The 19,929-nt window shown below is 35.3% G+C and overlaps 1 protein-coding gene across 1 annotated transcript in view; it reads right to left on the bottom strand.

Moving 5' to 3' along the window:
• The window catches only part of SCAMP1 (secretory carrier membrane protein 1), a 113,918-nt gene that overhangs the window by 28,524 nt on the left and 65,465 nt on the right, over positions 1-19,929 (bottom strand). The window lies entirely within an intron of this gene.

The raw sequence follows: 19,929 nt of genomic DNA, 5'->3' as shown, positions 1-19,929 counted from the left end.
AATTATTAACATCCATGTATAAGTCTTCACATGAACATAAATTTCCTTTTCTCTTGGGTAACTACCTAAAAGTAGAATGGCTAGATCACATGATAGGTGTATGTTTAACTTTTTAAGAAACTGCCAAACTGTTTTCCAAAGGACTTATTCTGTTTTATGGTCCCAGTGGCACTGTAGGAGTATGCCAGTTCCTCCACATATCACCAACACTTGAGTATGGTCAATCCTTTAAATTTTAGCCATTCTAGTAGGTATATAATAACTATCTCTTTTGGTTTGAATTTGCATTTTCCTAATAGCTAATGTTAAGCACTTTTTCATTGCCTTTTGCCATCCATCTATCTTCTGTGGTGAACTGTTAAAATCTTTCCCCAAGGTTTTAACTGTTTTTTTCCTCTTACTAGTAGGTTTTGTGCATTTGCATGTACTAGTCCTTTATCAGATACATGTTTGGCAGGATTGTTCTCTCAGTCTCTGGTTTATCTTTTCATTCTTTGCAGAGTGTCCTTCAAGGTTTTCTATTAAGTCTTCAAATTAAGTAATGTTAGCTCTCCAAATTTCTTGTCCTTTTTCAAAGTTGTTTTGGTTATTCTAGGCTTTTATATTTCTATATGCCTTTTAGAATCACCTTGTTTAATTCTATAAAACATCACGCTGGGATTTTTATTGAAATTGCATTGGATTTACAGATCCATTTTGAGAGAATTCACACCACAGTAACATCAAGTCTTCCCAACTATTAACAAAGTATATGTCTCCATTTATATTTTCTACACAAATGACCAAATGATCTGCAAATAAAGACAGTTTTACTTCTTTCTTTCTAATCTGGATGCTTTTCTTTCTTTTTCTTGCCTGTTTATATTGGACAGAAGTTCCATTACAGTGTTTTATGGAAGTGTTGAGAACGAACATCTTTATCTTGGTTCCTGATCTTGGTAGAAAGATTTAGTCTTTCACCATTAAGTATGGTGTTAGTTGTTACAGTTTTTTATAGATGCTCTTGACTAAGTGGAGAAAGTTCTTTTTTTTTTTTTTTTTAAGATTTATTTATTTATTTTAGAGAAAGGGAGAGAGAGCAGACACGGCGCGGGGGGGGGAGCAGAAGGAGAGGGAGAGATTCTCAAGCAGACTCTACCCTGAGTGCAGAGTCCGATACGGAGCTCAATCCCACAACCCTGAGATCACAACCTCAGCCAAAAACAAGAGTCAGACACTTAACCAACTGCGCCACCCAGGTGCCCTGCTAAAGTTCTTTTTCTAAGTTACTGAGGATTTTCATCATGAGTGATTGAGTATTGTACTTTGTCAAATGCTTCTACATCAAGATACTCATATGGGTTTTCTATTTTAATTTATAATATGGTTAATTATGCTAGTTAATTTTAAATGTTAAACCAGCCTTGAATTCCTGAAAAAGTTCTACCCACTTGATTATGACATGGTATCCTTTTAACATATTATTGGATTTGATTTGTTTGGCAAGATTTTCAACCATCCCAAATTTACTCCATTTTCATCACAGTGACCATTCCAACCCCAACACACATTTTTCAAGGCCCTTAACATTTCAACTTCCTCAGTCTCAGCATAAAACTGTTTTCTTCACCAGAGACGAAAACAGAAGGCATAGAAATAAACCTCAACTTTCTTCTCCATATAATGATTTCCAAGTTTATATATACCACCAACCCTCCTTATTGCTTATGTGTGAGGAGGAAGTATCACTCATTTCAAAATTAACACCTGCATAAAAATCTTTAGTCCATCATTCTAGTTCCTCTGGAGCACTCTACTTCAGTAGTCATTTATCTTCTCTCCTAGCTTGTGTCTTCAGCTCTTCGACGAGAATCTTTCCCTGTGTCTTCAGCTCTTCGACGAGAATCTTTCCCAGTGTATAAACACATAGTTCTCATCTTCAACTAACCCTCTTTTAACCCTATCTCCCCTGCTAAACTTCCACCTACTTGATCTCCCGCTTTCCCTTCAGTAAGTCTTGATTTCCTCTACTTCCCTCTTCTTATTCACTTCTCAACCCACTGTAACTTGGCCTTTCCTCACCTATTCCTCCAGAGGTACTTCAAAATCACGGGCAATCTATGAATTTCCAAACCAAATTCCTCAAGTCTCTTTATTTTAATGGAACTTGACACTAAAGATCCTCTTAAACACTCTTTGACCTTGGCTTCTATAATATTACTCACTTCTACTTCTGTTTCTTCTCAAATCTAGACTGCCTCTCAGTCTCTTATTTCAAGATCCACCTCCATGTCATATTGTAAAACTGTCTTTACAGGAAGGTTCCTTAGTTGATGCTTGTATCTTCTAATGTATGACCCACCAAGAACAGGATGAAGTTCAAATAATATAACCCAGTGTGTGTGTGTGTGTGTGTGTGTGTGTGTGTGTGTGTGTGTCTTCATAATAGAAACTGAAGAACATGTCTTGCTATTTCAATGCTTTTATTTACACTGTGTCTAAAATGCCCAATACAGTCCTCTTTCCTGCCTGGCAAACATGCACTCAGCTTTTAAGATGAATCACTAAGTCTACTCCACACTAAAATAGAGGACAGTTAAGCTCTACCCCTTAGAAAGAGTAGAATTCACAATTATTATTTGGAATTCTGTATGTAAGATTTGTTCTTTCAGCTCCACCTGTTTATATTCATCATTTTTTCCTATCAGTATGGACTCATGGATATTTACTTTATTTTTTAGGTTAAAATTAAACACTATCATTATTTTGTGCTAAAACTATTCTAGCTTTAGCCTTTTAGATTCTATTTGCTTAAGTACTTGATCTCTGCTTATTTTGTATTTTCCTTGCTTTAGAATCAGCCATTTCTCCAAAGTGCAAAAAAGCAGTTTTTAATAGTTCACGAATAATGTTTTTTCTGTTATTAGATTTAAATCAAATGGTTCCACCTTTCACAGTAATTTATTAGTAATATATTACACCAAAGTTGGTATTACTTACTGACCATAAAACTTAGAAAACTTAACCAACAAAAAACAAACAAGCAACAAAAAGTTCACAATATAAAATGCTATTTTTATTAATAACAAATAGAAATCCCATGTACGCTTCATTTCTCCAGGCTAATACTTGGTAAACAAATACCACATTTAATAAATCAATTTTTTTACTCTTTTCAAATAGGTACTGCTAAAATATACTTCTATTTCCCTATCCCTTTAGTAGAAAAAGATCCTAACTTATAATTCTCTTTTTCTTGTTTGAGTTTTTACTTCATTACCTGTTTACCAAGAAACCATATTATCAAAATGGTTAAAATTATAAAGGGAATATATACTCTGAATAAGAGCTTCCTACATAATGTCTAAAGGCTTCACAAAAGCTATTTTAGTTCCCGAAGAAGGATCTTTCTTTGTTCCAAACTCACAGATAATATTGTAGAAGCGGCAACTGCCTAATAACAGCCTCTAGTTAAGAAATCTATTAGAAAATACAGAATATGTTTTCAAGTCCTGCTAAGGAAGTCCTACTAAAAAGCAAATATTTCTAAAATATTGCTTTCAGATACAAATTGAAGAATGTTAAAACTGGTTCACCTTCCTCTTTTATACGTACAGTTAGCACATATAAATGTAAAGCTAGTTTACTAAACTGATCAAATAGAAACCCCAAAGTCTTTGAAACCCGTTTGGTCTACTTTTATTTTTTTGAACAGGCTAGAAACCTTTCTCAGTATATCTTGTTTGCTTTATGTGATTAACCAATTTTTCTGTTTGTGGACAAGGAGACAGTAAAATTCATTTCACTGTACACCTACCATGTAAATATAAATGATAATTTTAAAACACTTCAAATTTCTCTGAGATGTAAACTCCATATAATTAGTCAACTACCTGAACTCTTACCTCCAAGAGTATACAAATCTTCTTCTATATAATCTATTCAAATTATTAAAAATGCAAAATTAGTCAAATTCAAATTTTAAAAAGGTTGCCTCATTTTTAAAAAAGATTTATTTATTTAAGAGAGAGAGAGAGGTAAAGCAAGTGAAAGTGAGAGTAGGGGAAGGGGCAGAGGGAGAGGGAGAGAGAGAGAATCCCAAGCAGACTCGCCACTGAGCACAGAGCCCGATGTAATGTGAGGCTCGATCCCACAACCCTGAGATCACAACCTGAGCCGAAATCAAGAGGCAGATACTCAACCCACTGAGCCACCCAGGTACCCCAGGTTGCCTCATTTTTAACTAAACAAGCAGTCACTGAAAATATAGCTCTTTATATCAAAGTGACATAAAAATATGGATCTATCGTGTGGAAACAATTTTACAATATGGGGTTACATTCCCTGCCAAAAGCCTAAAAATTATTAAAAATTTATATGCAAAAACTGAGCTAATCACAGTATTAAGAAGTGTATTAAGTATAAATAACTTCCCATATACTGAAGAGAGGAAAACTCTGTAAAGTGTAAATTAACAAATTTGACCAATACAACATCACATGAATATCAAGTTCATTTGAGATGTTTGACGGAAAAGCCAGGTAAGGCTGCCAGAAAACTGGTGGAGGGCTGTAAAGGGATAGAGCCAAAATGAGGAGTCCAGGAGAAAAACCATCATCAGGAGTGTAGAAGGACTTCTGTTGGCATCCAGAACCAAAAGGGGTAAGTCTTGTATATAGGAAAAGATTAGGAAAAAAACTTTAAAATAATCCAGCTTGTATATAGCTATTTTAAGCCAAAGAAGAAAAAGTACAAATATACTTGAAAAAACTGCTATCAACTGATTTAAGCTAAGCAGTTTTAAATTGTAATCTGCCTCAGTTTACAATCAAGTATTTATGGTATTGTGAATATATTTTCATAATAAACCCACCTATGTAATCTATTTTGTCAGAATCAATCAATAAGTAATAAAAGCTTTCTACTACTTGTCATCCTAGCTCTTCCAGATCAAAGTCTACTAGAAAACTGCATCTCAAATAAGCCAGTTGGATTTGGCTTAATGTCTTCAAATATACTGCCAAGTTACAACCTACCTTTTTTTTTTTTAAGATTTATTTATTTCAGAGAGAGAGAGCACGCGAGCAGGGGATGGGCAGAGGGAGAGAAGAGAATCCCAAGCAGACTCCCCAATGAAGGTAGAGCCCAACCACCAGGCTCAATCCCACAGCCCAGATCACAACCTGAGCCAAAATCAAGAGCCAGACACTCAACCAACTGAGCCACCCAGGGGCCCCAGAAAAAGAGAATCTTAAGCAGGCTCCACACCCAGTGCAGAGCCCCACATAGGGCTCAATTTCACAACCCTGAGATCATGACCTGAGCCAAAATCAGAAGTCAGATGCTTAACCAACTGGGCCACCCAGGTGCCCTGTTACAACACCTTAAAATAAAAAAATTCTCCCCTAAATTTTCAAAAGTTCTCAGAAAATAGATTTATATGATCTTAAAAGTATATTTCACATTACCTATCAGGATCAGAGATATTAATTACAACTACAGTTTGGGGAAGCAGAGAAGAAAAGGTATCTCATCATTTCAAAAGAGTTAACAAAAATTTTACATTTGTAAAATGTATAAGGGAGCTCCCATGATACGGGAGCACAGCACAACTTAACTAAAATACTAAACATTTTACGTTCAGTAACTTGGCATAGTAGTTAAGAGCATGTACCTTTATAGACAGACTTGGGTTTGAATCCAGAAGTCTCCCATTAAAAGTTGTGTAACTTCAAGCAAAATCTAAGCCTAAATCTGAGATTTTCTATTTACAAAATGGGAATAACAGTGGAATCTACTTTTATATGAATGAAACAGATATAAAGGGCTTAGCAGGGAATGTATAGGCACATAGTAATCAATAAATGTTACTTGTTGGTACCTCTACTGCACTAGTACAATACTACACTAAAACGGTTTTGTTCAGACTACTCTGCTTACACAAGTGATATTTGGCCTCTGACAAGATCCTGAGCATTTCTGGGACATGGCTGGTAACTTCACTACTACTAAGAGAAGAAAGTAATACATAAAATTATTACTGATGTAAAGACATTACAATAAAAAGGAACCTACAAAGTACAGCTACTTTCCTTGTCTTAGTTACTTTGGGATGCAACCCCATCTTCCTTCTAATAATTTTGTGCTGAAATCAATTCTTTCTCCAAGATCAGGTGTTCCACAGATAGCTTTAAAAAGAAACAGCACAAACCCACCCAGATTGTGCATAAAATTTTGCATGTGTGTATTTTTCTTAAAAAGAGGACTCAAAAATTTTAGATTCGTAATGGAGTCTGTGACATAAAAACCATTAAAAAACCACTCACTAGATTAGTCTAAATGAAAAAGCATAGGCCTTTAGACTTGGTCTTCCTCCCGTCCATGCTATGCTTAAAGCAGACATGCATAATAAAAGGTTCACATGTAATGAAATTTTAAACCTAGACCTGGGTTCAACGTCTATATCCTCTACACCTAACACTCTATCCTCTACACCTGACTCTGTATTTTGTAATAATAGCTAACATTTATTGAACATTATGTGTCAGTGACCAAGGCAAACACATGCATTATCCATTTAATGTTTAAAATACCCACTGTGAGGTAGGCAATAATACTGACTCCATTTTACTGATGAATAAACAGATTTAGAGAAGTTAAGTGATCCAAATGCAGAGCTGGTAAGAGAAATGCTGAGACTCGTCTGTGTATCTGTGAAGCTAATGTTTTTAACCATGGGATAAATCTATCCCTAGGCTATTATTTCAATTCCATTTTGCCCAAGAAAGCCAATTATCTATCAATAGGATACCACTCTCTAAATTAACTTCAAATGCTCAATGTAGTGTTTTCTATATACGGGGAGATTATAAATTTTCTTTCTATTCGTAATAATTTAGTTCTTTAAAAATACTCCCTTTTAAGAAGAGTTGAGGAGGTTACGACTGAAAAAATACTATTTTGTAGCTTATCAGAAAATAAGGATTGAAATTTACTAAAACTTTTACTTGATTAAGCAAAAATTTACCTAACAACTAAAATCTCACCACTGAATTGCCTTCAATTTAGAAAGCATAAACAGCTAAAATCAGCCAGGAGTCAACCATTTAAACAACTTAATATCTACAGTCCTATTATTTCCACACGACAAGTTTCCTAATTACTTAATCTACTTTGAAATATCCTTTTATCTCCTCAACTATTTCCTTAAATGTTCACATATACTTAAATTCTAAATCAACTATCTTAATTTTATATTGCAAGCTAGTAAGTATGTACTTCTTCCATATAGTAAAATGCCATAGAGAAAAATAATGTTATCTCATGGACTATTACTGAAAACAAATAACTCTTATTGAGTAAACTAAAAACTTTATCACCAATATCAATTCACCTTGAATTCCTTATTAAAGGGGTTTTACTTATTTTAATATAAATTATGTATGTTACAGATACATTACATATATTTACTTATATATACATAAGTAAATATATGCACATGTATCATTCTGCTCTGTTCTGTATCTAAGCTACTCTTAACTGTACCATATATAAATGTTTCTTACCTACCTGTTTTTGCCATTTAAGGAACAATGCTACTCACCTTATTTGTGTTTTCTTTTATTATCAGGTGTGTGCAAAATAACCAGCTAAGAGAACAAAGAATCTAGAACTAACTGATCAAAAGATATTTTAAAAACATTTGTCTCATCAACCTTAAATGATTTCATATTTACTGCAAATCTCTATTACTGTAAACTGCTAGGGATTTTAAAACTCTACAGCTAACACCACCTTCCTCATTTCAGCTGGAATATAAAAGTCATACTTAAAAGTCACTTGACCCTTGAACAACACAGGTTTGAACTGCGTAGGCCCACTTATGCATGGATTTTTTTCAATAAATGTGCTGGTAATTTTTTTTGGAGATTTGCAACAATTTGAAAACACAGACAAACCACATAGCCTAGAAATATCAAAAAAAAGAGAAAGTTATGTCATGAACAAAACTATATGTAGATACTAAACAATTTTGCATATTTTATGGTAGTAAATTTATTATAAAAAGTTATCACATACTTTGCATACAACACCTAGACTGTACATGACACCATTTATAGTCAAGAGACACATAAGCAAATGTAAAGATGTGGTATCAAATGATAAATTAATGGTAGTACATACTGTTTCATAATAGTTTTGTAATAGTTTCATACCCACCTCCTGTTGCTATTGTGGTGAGCTCAAGTATTGCCAGTACCCGCTTAAAATACCATGTCACATTAGTATCTCTGGGTAAGCAGATCATCTCTCTAGTAAGATGCATACTGCAGTAAAAAGTGAACTCTCACAACTCTTGCATATTTTTCATTGTATTTCGTACAATATAGCAAACCTTGAATAACACCATGAGACCCATACAAACTAGTGATGCTGGAAGTGCTTCCAAGAACAAAGAAAAGTCATGACATTACAAGAAAAAGTTGAATTACTTAATACATACCATAGGTTCAGAGGTCAGATAAATGAATCCAGTGTAAGGAAATTCATGAAGCCATCACTGTATCTACACTAGCTGGTGCAAAGACCTTACATTTTTTGCTAATTGCCTTTTTATCTCATACTGAAAATGCAGCTTTTATGTGGGTGCAAGAATGCTGTAATAAAGGCATATCTATCTAATATAATCAAGAAAAGTGAGGTCATTACATGACAACTTAAAACAAAAGGAAGGTGAAGGATTTAAAGCTGGAGAATTTAATGCTAGCAAAAGGATGGTTTCGTAATTTTAGAAAAAGGTTTGGCTTAAAAAATATCAAGATAACAGGAGAAGCAGCTTCTGCCAACCAAGAGACAGCAGACGAGCTCCAAGATGCCATTAAGAAAATCATTGAGAAGAAAAGATATTTGCCAGAACAGGTGTTTAAGGCAGATGAAAGTGCCCTATTCAAGAAAAAAAGAATGCCACAAAGGACATTTATTAGTAAGGAAGAGAAGAGTGCACCAGGATTTAAGGGAGGAAGGGACAGGCTAACTCTACTGTTTTGTGCAAATGCAGTCAGCTTTATAATCAAGACTGCCCTTATCTATAAAGCTTTTAACCTCCAAGCCTTCAAGGGAAAAGATAAACACCAGTCGCCAATCCTATGGCTGTACAAGAAGGCCTGACAAGAGACAAGACAATCAAAAGAAACAAACTCAGATATAGCTTAGATGTCAGCACTATAAAGAATTTAAAATAACTATGATTAATATGTTCAAGACTGAAGTCATAAAGGTGGACAACATGAATGAACAAAAGAAGAATCTCAGCATATATGTAAGCTATAAGAAATAACCGAACAGACATGGCAGAAAGAAAACATGAAAGCAGAGAGAAGAATACCTTTGACAAGCTCATCAACACACTCAAAACAGCCGAGGGTGAACTTGTAGAAATTACACAAAATGAAATGCAGAGATAAAAAAAGAGTGAAGAAAAAAATAACAGAGCACCCAAAAGATGTAGGGCAGTATCAAACAGTCCAAATTATGTGTAGTAAGAATTCTGGAAAGAGAAGAAAAAAAAAATTATCTGAAAAATGACAACTGAGAATTTTCCAAAGTTAACAAGAGACTCCAAACCACAGATCGAAGAATATGACGGAACAGTTAAGGATACAAACCAAAACACATACCACCACATACACATGTGTACACCACACATAATCACATTCAAAATGCCCAGAGCACACTGGGCATAAGACACATTCAAAAAAAAAAAAAAAAAAAAGAAGAAGAAGAAGAAGAAGAACTACAGAAGACTTAGAATGTTTACAAGCCAGAACACAAAATGATGTGTTTCAAGTACTGAATAAACAAAACCGTGAAGCAAGAATTCTATACCCAGTGAAGGTATCTTTAATAAAATGAATGGTAAATAAAGATTTTTTTCAGACAAAAACTAGAGAACTGGTTACCAGTAGACCTGTACTAAAAGAAATATTAAAGGGAATTCTTCTGGCAAAATAATTATGATGGGAAAAATGAAGGGGGGGGAACTCAGAGGGAGAGATGAACCATGAGAGACTATGGACTCTGAGAAACAAACAGGGTTTTAGAAGGGAGAGGGGAGGGGGCATTGGTTAGCCCCACAGTGATGGGTATTAAGGAAGGCACGTACTGCATGGAGCACTGGGTGTTATATGAAAACAATGGATCGTGGATCACCACATCAAAAACTAATGATGTACTGTATGGTGACTAACATAACATAATAAAAAAACAAAAAAAGCTAAAAAAAAAAAAAAGAAATAGGGATGGAAATTTTTTTAAAAATGAAGAGCAAAAAAAATGGCATTAATAAAGGCAAATATAAAATTTATTTTTCCTCATTTTTAATTCTTCTAACAGAGAAAAGACTGCCTACAGCAAAAACTATAGCAAGGTACTATGTGTCCCTAGTGTATGTAAAAATAAACTATATAACAAAAATAGCACCAAGGATGGAGTAAGAAAATGAGACTATCCTGTTGGAAGGTCCTTACAGTACACATAAATAAGAATATTATTATTTTAACACAGATTCAGATTTATTAAAGATGTATATTATAAAAACTCAGTCATCACTCAAAAAAGATGTTGGTAAGAGGTAGAAACAATGAAAAAACATGAAAACATAAAATGTTTTAAAAATAATCCCGAAGAAGGCAAAAATGAAAAAGAAACAAAGAACAGTTGGAATAGAAAACAGCTCATAAAAAGAGAGATTTTAATCCAACCAGATCAAGTAATGCAAAGGACATAAGGACACTAACTAAGAGAGAGACTTGGGGCACCTGGGTGGCTCAGTTGATTTGCACGTCTGCCTTCGGCTCAGGTCATGATCCCGGGGTCCTGGGATCAAGCCCCGCATCAGGCTCCCTGCTCAGCGGGAAGCCTGTTTCTCCCGCTCCCACTCCCCTTGCTTGTGTTCCCTCTCTCGCTGTGTCTCTGTGTCAAATAAATAAATAAAATTAAAAAAAAAAAAAAGAGAGACAGACCATCAACTTGGTTGCAAAACGAAAGCCAACTATATGTTATCTACCAAAAAGAGCTACTTTAAATGTAAACACATTGAAAGGTTAAAAATAAAATAACAAAAATATATAACATGCAAACACGAATCAAAAGAAAGCTGGGGTGGTTTTAATAATATCAGATAAAATCGATTACAGAGAAAACATTATTACCAGGAATAAAGCAGTACATTACATAATGATAAAGAAGTCAAAGCACAAAGAAAACATATCATAAATATCTATCTACCTAATAAGATAGTATCAAACTACGTGAAACAAAAAACAATAGAACTAAAAGAAGAAACAGAAAAAGTCCACAAATAAATTGGAAATTTCAACCTATCACTCTCAGGAATTAACAAAACAAACAGACAAAAAATTAGTATGGTTACAGAAGACCGGAACAACACTATCAACCAAATATACCAACTTCTGTTTACACAACATTCTTCCCTTCTATAGCAGAATATACATTCTTTCAAGTGCACACAAAAAGAGGTGTTTATTTCAGAGTTTTAAAATCCTTTAGCACTGTATGTGGCACATACATTCTATATGAGTTTTCAAAATAACTTCTGCACTCAATCTGTTAAATGATATGTTATTTTGGTTGAAAATTAAGAAAATTAACTCCACACATATAGTTTGAAAGGGATAACCTGAAGCTCCCTGAAAGAGACCCAAGTATCTTAATATCACACTTAGAAAAACTATTATGAAATAAGCTGCATAAAAAGGAACAGGTCATTTTTCTTCTCCACACTCTCAACACTTAGCTGGCATAGACCTTTATAATGAATAGTAAGGTCTTAAGTAGCTTGGATAAAAAACTATTCAAGAAATAAGCATTGCTAGTTACTATTCCAAAATAAATTAACCCACTGAAAGGAGATCACTGAAATACCTGGATTCACCACAAACTAAATGATAAAGTAAATGTAACAAATTAGGAAGGAACACATGAGCCCTATTTAGTCTGAAGACCTAGGTGGAAAATTTCAGCAACTAACAACCCATTCAAAAGTGTGTAAATATTAAACATGACTTATAGACTCTAAAGTACCATGTATTCATATACACATGTGAGAAAATATGATAAACAGTAGGTTCTCCTTGCAGGTACAGAAAGAATATTATCTTTCCATCAGGTAAGTTTAAAGTCATACTTCACTCTGGTGTCAAAAAAGAAAAATTCTCAAATAAGACCTAGAATAGCCAAAGCAACCTTTAAAAAGAAAAGCAAAACTGAAAGACTTTAAACAGTATATAAACTGAAAGACTAACTTAAACAGCATACAAATTATACCAATTCCTTATCTTTGAATATGTTTTTATGCTTAAAATCAACGATAGGGGCACCTGGGTGGCTCAGTCGTTAAGTGTCTGCCTTCGGCTCAGGTCATGATCCCAGGGTCCTGGGATCGAGCCCCGCATTAGGCTCCCTGCTCAGCGGGAGGCCTGCTTCTCCTTCTCCCACTCCCCCTGCTTGTGCTCCCTCTCTCGCTTTCTGTCAAATAAATAAATAAAATCTTTAAAAAAAGCTTTTTTAAATCAACTATAAAGTTATCTTTTTAGAGAAAAAGCTAAATTAAATTTTCTGTTAAAAATATCTTAAATTATGTTTTTAAATTAAAATATTAAAATATGTTTTTCAAGACGTTAAAATGGTGTTATAGTTCAATTATATTTAATTTCTAATTCCAGTGAGCAGAATAATCCAACATAAAAGGTGTAATATTCCCGTGGATATTAAGCATGTTAGAAAGAAATGACAAATGAAACAAAACAAAACAAAAACCCTGTCTAATGCCCAGAGACAGCTTACTTTTAAAAAGTATACCTGCAAGCAGGTTAGAAACAGTCAATCCATCCTAGCAACAAGTAAAAAGCTAAACTGAAAAATCAGCAACTCTTCTTAAATCCCAAACAAAGTGAGGTCACAGAGCAAACTGCTACCCGAAAACTGGAGAGGCAGGTAAATACAGAAGATCAAACCTTATAGGAGAGAAACCTCTGCAGGAACCAGTGCCAGGGCAGAAAAATCTCAACTGTAATTGAATTGCTGGAGGCTCAGAACAGCTCTTGGAGTTAAAATCTCCAGGAGACCTAGTCATGGAGGAGCCCCACATGTTTGTTTTGTTTTGTTTTTTAAAGATTTTATTTATTTATTTGACAGAGAGAGAGAGAGATAGCGAGAGCAGGAACACAAGCAGGGGGAGTGGGAGAGGGAGAAGCAGGCTTCCTGCAGAGCAGGGAGCCCGATGTGGGACTGGATCCCAGGACGCTGGGATCATGACCCGAGCCTAAGGGAGATGCTTAATGACTGAGCCACCCAGGCGCCCCGCCACATGTTTGTTTTATCACCAACAGCTCAACCTGATTCTCACAGTGAAAATTGGAGAAAATCCCCTCATGCTTGTGGCAGGAGGAGGAGAAAAGGAACCATTTGGAAATACTCCAAAGCACTCTGTTCTTAACAAGGTCTGCCCTCAGGAGAAACTAACCAGAGCCTAATTTGCAGAGGCCTTTACTAGAGCCTAACCCACATTAGGAAAGGGAAATACCCAACTCCAACCAATTCTAAACATACTGTCCCATCTAAGAGGGTAGGGAGCTTGAGAAGCATTGGTGAAGCTCACAGTCGAGGCACAGGCTCCCTAAAAGATACCTAATCTTAGCTTTAAAGAGTACTTCCCCTCCCCCACAACCCTAAGTCATATTACTAAAGGCAAAATTTACAGCAGTTCCTTTTACCTAGTACATCAAGTCTACCTAGCAAGTAAAAATTACAAAGTATATGAAAATGCAAAAAATACAGTTTGAGGAGACAGGAAGCTCAGATATGGCTGTGATGTTGGAATTACAACAGAAATTTCACAACTACGATTAATATGCTAAGGCCTCCAATGTATAAAGTAGACAGCATGCAAGATGAAATTAGCAATATAAGTAAGCAGAAAGATGGAGAAACTAAGAAAGAGCAAGCAGAAATGGTCAACGTCTAAAAACCACTGTAGCAGAAATAAAGATTGCCTTTGATGGGCTTATTAGTAGATGGGGCATGGTTGAGGAAAGAATGTGAGTTTGAGAACATCTTGACAACAATCTCCAAAAATAAAAAGCAAAGAGAAAAAGACTTTTAAAAAAAATTAAAGGATATCCAAGGACTATGGGACAACTACAAAAGTTGTAAAATATGCAAAACAGGAATGCCAGAAGAGAAGAGAAAGAAAGAATATTACAAACAATTATGACTGAGAATTTCCCCCAATTAATGTCGATTACCAAATAACAGATCCAGGAAGCTCAGAGAACACCAAACAGAAGTACATCAAGGCAAATTATATTCAAACCAAAAAACTCAAAGATAAAGAAAAAATCTTGAAAAAAGCCAGAGGAAAAAAACACATTAGCTACAGAGAAACAAAGGTAATAATTACATCCAATATCTCCTCAGAAATCATACAAAGAAGTAGACAGTTCAGTAAAATATTTAGTGTTGAGGGAAAAAAAAAAGCCACCAACCTACAATTCTGAACCCTGTAAAATTATTCCTCAAAAGCAAAGGAGAAAAAAATGACATAAAACAACAAACAAAAATTGAAGGTATTTGTTGTTAGTAGACCGCCCTTGCAAGAAATATTAAGAGAAGTTTTACAGAGAGAAGGAAAATAATATGTCAGAAAAAGATCCACCTAAAGGAAGAGCATCGGAGATGGAGTAAATGAAGGAAAAAGGCTTATCTATGTGTAGATAAATGCTTACATATAAGTGACAAGAATGAACACAGGAGCGAAAATCCTTAATAAAAAATAGCAAACCAGGGCACCTGGGTGGCTCAGTTAAGCATCTGCCTTTGGCTCAGGTCATGATCCCAGGGGTCCTGGGATCAAGTCCCACATTGGGCTCCCTGCTCAGCAGGAAGTCTGCTTCTCCCTCTGCTCCTCCTCCACTTGTGCTCTCTCTCTCCCCCTCTCTCAAAAATAAATCTTTAAAAAAATAGCAAACCAAATTCAACTATACATGAAAAGAATCATACACCATGATTAAGTGGGATTTATTCCAAGGATGCAAGGATAGTTTGACATTCACATATCAAAGTAATAAAACACATTAACAAAAGACAAAAATCATATGCTCATCTCAATAGATACAGAAAAAGTATATCATAAAATTCAACATACATTTATGATTAAAAATTCTGAACAAAGGGGTACCTGGGTGGTGGCACAATTGGTTAAGTGTCTGACTCTTGGTTTTGGCTCAGGTCGTGATCTCAGTGTCTTGAGATCAAGTCCCACATCATGCTCTGTGCGGAGTCTGCTTGGGACTCTCTGTCCCTCTCCCTCTGCCCCTCCCCCACTCTAAAATAAATAAATCTTTAAGGAAAAAACTCTCAACAAAGTGGGTATAGAGGGAATATACCTCAACATAATACAGGTCATATATGACAAGCCCATAGCTAACATAATATTCTATGGTGAAAAGCTGAAAGCTTTTCCTCTAAGATGAAGAACAAGACAAGGATGCCCATTCTCACCACTTTTACTCAACACAGTATTGGAAGTCCTAGTCAGAGGCATCCACAATGGAAGGAAGAAATAAAACTATCATTATTTGCAGATGAAATTATTTTATATACAGAAAACCCTACAGACTCCACTGAAAAACTGTTAGAACTAAAAAATTCAGTAAAGTTACAGGATACAAAATCAATATACAAAAATCTCTTGTGTTTCTCTACATTAACAATAAACTACCAGAGAGAGAAATTAAAAAAATCTTATTTACAGCTGCATAAAAATTAAAATACATAGGAATAAGTTTAACTTAGGAAGTGAAAGACCCTTACACTGAAAACTGTAAAACACTGATTAAAGAAATTGAAGACACATAAAAGTGAAAATACAAATAAATGGAAAGATACATCATGCTTGTAGATTGGAAAAATATTGTCAAAATGTCCACACTCCTCCAAGCAATCTACAGATTCAAAAAAAATCCCTATCAAAATTCAAATGACATTTTTCACAAAAATAGAACAATCCTAAAATTTGTATGGAACTACAAAAGACCTTCAATAGCCATAGCAGTCTTGAGAAAGGACCAAGCTGGAGGCATCACAATCCCTGATTTCAAACTATTAAAAAGCTATAGTAATTAAAACAGTATGCAAACACATAGATTAACTGAACAGGACAGTCCAAAGACAAATCCATATATATATATATATATATATATAGTCAATTAATGTACCAAAGGAGCCAAATATATACAATGGAGAAAAAAGAGTCTCTTTAATAAATGGTGTGGGGAAAACTGGATGGCCACATGCAAAAGAATGAAATTACACCACTATCTTACACCATACACAAAAATTAACTCAAAATGGATTTAAGACTTGAATTAAACACCTGAAACCATAAAACTCATATAAGAAAACATACGTGGTAAACCCCCTGACATCATTCTTGGCACTGATTATTTGGATTTGACACTAAAAGCAAAAGTGACAAAAGCAAAAATCAACAAGTGGTACTACAACAAATAAAAAGCTTTGGCACAGCAAAGAAAAGGCAACCTACTGGATGGGAGAAAATATTTGCAAATAATTTATCTTGTAAAAGATTAATATCCAATATATACAAAGAACTGATACAACTTAACAGCAAAAAAAAAGAAAATCCAATTAAAAAATAATGGGCCTAAGATCTGAAGAGACAGGGGCACCTGGATGGCTCAGTGGGTTAAGCGTCTGCCTTCAGCTCAGGTCATGATCCCAGGGTCCTGGGATCGAGCCCCATGTTGGGCTTTCTGCTCAGCGGGGAGCCTGCTTCTCCCTCTCCCTCTGCTGCTCACCCTACTTGTGCTCTCTCACACACTCTCTGTCAAATAAATATTTAAAAAAAAATCTAAATAGACATTTTTCCAAAGACACACAGATGACCAACAAGTAGATGAAAAGGTGTTCAACATCACTAATCATCAGGGAAATGCAAATTAAAGCCACAATCATTTATCACCTCTCACCTGTTAAAATGGCTATTATCAAAAAGATAAGAAATAACAAGTGTTGACAAGGATAAAGAGCTGTGCACTGTTGGTGGGAATGTAAATTGATGCAGTCACTATGGATAGCAGTATGGAGGTTCCTCAACAAATTAAAAATATAACTACTATATGATCTAGCAAATCTACTTCAGGCCATTCATCCAAAGATAGTAGAATCATTATCTCAAAAAAACATCTGTAATCCTATGTTCATTGCAGCATTATTCACAACGGCTAAGGTATGGAAACAATCTAAATGGCCAACGATGAAAAGAATGGTTTATATACAATAGAGTACTACTCAACATTAGAAGGAAATTCTGCCATTTGGGACTATATGCATGAACTTGGGACAGCATTATGCTAAATGGACTAAGCCAGATAGAGAATGACAAATAATGGTATCACTTATATGGGGATCTAGAAAAAAAAAAAAGTTGAACTCACAGAAACAGAGTAGAATGGTGGTTGCCAGGGGATGGGGGAAATGGTAGATATTGATTAAAAGGTATGAATTTTTAGTTATAAAATCAGGAAGGTCTAAGGATCTAATGTAGTGTATAATGACTATAGTTAATACTGTACTATATAATTGAAATTTGCCAAGAGGGTAGATCTTTTTTTTTTTTTAAATATTTATTTATTTTGACAGAGAGAGAGAGAGACAGTGAGCGAGGGAACACAAGCAGGGGGAGAAGGAGAAGCAGGTTCCCCTCTGAGCAGGGAGCCCGATGTGGGACTTGATCCCAGGACCCTGGGACCATGACCTGAGCCGAAGGGAGATGCTTAACAATTGAGCCACCCAGGCACCCCAAGAGGGTAAATCTTAAGAGTTCTCAACAACAAAAGAAAAAGGTAAATATGTGAGGTGATGGATGTGTTAACCCAAATGTGGGAATTCTCTCATAACATGTATGACTATGAAATCATCACGTTATACAATTTAAGTATAATTTTGCCAATTATACCTCAAAAAAGCTAAAAAAATCAATGTGAAATGAATATATTTGGAAACAAAATAATAAATCAGAGAGAATTCATTGCCAGCAGACCTATATAAAAACAAATGAACCACAGGGGCGCTTGGATGGCTCAGTTGGTTAGGTGACTGATCCTGATTTCAGCTCCGGTCATGATCTCGGGGATGTGGAATTGAGCCCCGAGTCAGGCTCTGAGCTCAGCAGGGAATCTGCTGGAGATTCTCTCTCTCTCTCTCTCTACCTATCTCAGCCCCTCCTGCTCACACTTGAGCACGCTCTAATAAATTTAAAAAAGAGAGAGAAAAAGTAAACTATATTTAAAAAAACAGAACTTATTGATCTAAAAGGCAAAGAAAGAAAAAGGTATATAACAGATATGTTTTATACAGCAAGCACTACATATAAATAGAAGGCAGAACTCTGGAGAACAGTATGGAGGTTCCTCAAAAAGTTGAAAATAGAGCTACTCTATGACCCAGCAATTGCACTACTGGGTATTTACCCCAAAGATACAAACACAGTGATCCGAAGGGGCACCTGAACCCCAATGTTTACAGCAGCAATGTCCACAATAGCCAAACTACAGAAAGAGCCCAGATGTCCATCAACAGATGAGTGCATAAAGAAGATGTGGTGTGTACACACACACACACACACACACACACACACACACACACTGGAATATTAGGCAGCCATCAAAAAAATGAAATCTTGCCATTTGCAACAACATGGATGGAACTAGAGGGTATTATGCTAAGTGAAATAAATCAATCAGAGAAAGACAATTATCATATGATCTCACTCATATGTGGAATATAAGAAACAAAACAGAATATCATAGGGGAAGAGAAGAAAAAATAAAACAAAATGAAACCAGAGAGGGAGACAAACAATAAGAGACTTACTCATACAAAACAAACTAAGGGATGCTGGAGGGGAGGGAGTAACTGGGTGACAGACATTAAGGAGGGCACGAGATGTAATGGGCACTGGTTATTATATAAAACTGATGAATTACAGTCCTGTATCTCTGAAACCAATAATACATTATAGTTAATTGAATTTAAATTAAAAAAAAAAAACTCCAATGACAAAAAAACAAACTATTTACAGTAGCCTCTGGAGGAGTGGGAAAGGGGATTCAAGTAAAGGGGCCCTGAGAAATTTTCTTGGGTGAGGTAATAATATACTGTATCTTGATAGGGTTTGTGAATTCAGATTTTACATTTAAAAAAAAACACACACGGGGCACCTGGGTGGCTCAGTCGTTAAGCGTCTGCCTTCGGCTCAGGTCATGGTCCTGGGGTCCTGGGATTGAGCCCCGCATCGGGCTCCCTGCTCAGCGGGGAGCCTGCTTCTCCCTCTCCCACTCCCCCTGCTTGTGTTCCCTCTCTCGCTCTCTCTCTGTCAATTAAATAAATAAATAAAATCTTTTAAAAAATAAATAAAAAATTAAAAAAACACACACAAGAACAAACCAAAACAGTAAACAAATACTGAGTTTAGTTACTAATGTCTACAACTTACCCTGTAATGCATCCATATGTTAGTGACAGAATCTAGATGGTGTATATATGGTGTTCGATATAAAATTCTTTCAACTTTGCTATTTTTTTGAAATTTTTCATAATTAAATATAAGAATTATTCCTCTTCAAGAAAATAGGAGGCAGATATAAATCCATGTAAATAAGTAATTATATTAAATATAAACAAAAAACTCCAATTAAAAGACTAGATTGTCATACTAGATTTTTTTTAAGTTTATTTTTATCTCTCAACACAAGGACCTACATACACCCTAGTATAAATTATGATTTCCTCTAGCTCAGACTGAGGCACCAGAGGACAATGAACTAAAAGCAGCAAAGGATGATTTCT

The sequence above is a fragment of the Eumetopias jubatus genome, unplaced genomic scaffold (genome assembly GCF_037043125.1).
Source record: "Eumetopias jubatus isolate StellerSeaLion01/CBP00866 unplaced genomic scaffold, mEumJub1_p1.0 scaffold_5, whole genome shotgun sequence".
NCBI lineage: Eukaryota > Metazoa > Chordata > Mammalia > Carnivora > Otariidae > Eumetopias > Eumetopias jubatus.
The sequence above is the reverse complement of the archived record's forward strand: the minus strand, read 5'-3'. Positions and strand labels throughout refer to the sequence as shown.